The sequence below is a fragment of the Colobus angolensis genome, unplaced genomic scaffold, assembly GCF_000951035.1.
Source record: "Colobus angolensis palliatus isolate OR3802 unplaced genomic scaffold, Cang.pa_1.0 Scaffold112, whole genome shotgun sequence".
NCBI lineage: Eukaryota > Metazoa > Chordata > Mammalia > Primates > Cercopithecidae > Colobus > Colobus angolensis.
Window position 1 is genome coordinate 9,244,436 of NW_012112253.1, and position 930 is coordinate 9,245,365.

Below are 930 nucleotides of genomic sequence, written 5' to 3' on the forward strand. Positions count from 1 at the left end.
TGGTGGAAATATACCCCCTGAAGTTTTGATTGTTTTCTCAGGACTATGAGTTTGATAAACCAAACATTGGTTATAAACCAATGTTTTAGCAATTTTAGAATAGTCACTCCACCCTTACTTTTTAATAATTTGGAACATTTTTTCTTTTTTGGAGACAGAGTCTCTCTCTGTCACCCAGGCTGGTGTGCGGTGGCGCTATCTTGGCTCACTGGAGCCTCTGCCTCCCAGGTTCAAGTGGTTCTCCTGCCTCAGCCTCCTGAGTAGCTGGGACTTCAGGCATGTGCCATTGTGCCTGGCTAATTTTTGTATTTTTAGTAGAGATGGGGTTTCACCATGTTGACCAGGCTGGTCTTGAATTCCTGACCTCAGGTAATCTACCCTCCTCGGCCTCCCAAAGTGCTGGGATTACAGGCATGAGCCATGGTGCTTGGCCTGAAACATTTTTTCTGTTCCATGATGAATTATGAAGTGCAGAGCTTTTAACAATGGTAGCTTTAAAGACTCAGGTAGGACTAGGTGGCCATCCAGGCCCTCTGTGAGACTGCGCTTAACATTGAATTTATATACTCTTATTTATTTATTTTTGAGAAGGAGTCTCGCTCTGTTGCCCAGGCTACAGTGCAGTGATGTGATCTCAGCTTACTGCAACCTCCGTCTCCTGGGTTCAAGTGATCCTCCTGCCACAGCCTCCGAAGCAGCTGGGATTACAGGCAGGTGCCACCATGCCCAGCTAATTTTTGTATATACTTTTAGATATCAATTTTGTTTTTCCAAATTAGGCGCATTACACTGTTTATAAAATAAGTCATCAAAAGGGAGTAGTTGACTCGGATTAATCTTATGGAGTTCATCCAAATTGCATATGCCAACAGTTTCAGCACTAACTGATTTAGCATTAACATCTGCTGGGGCAGTCCCTTGGTATTCAGT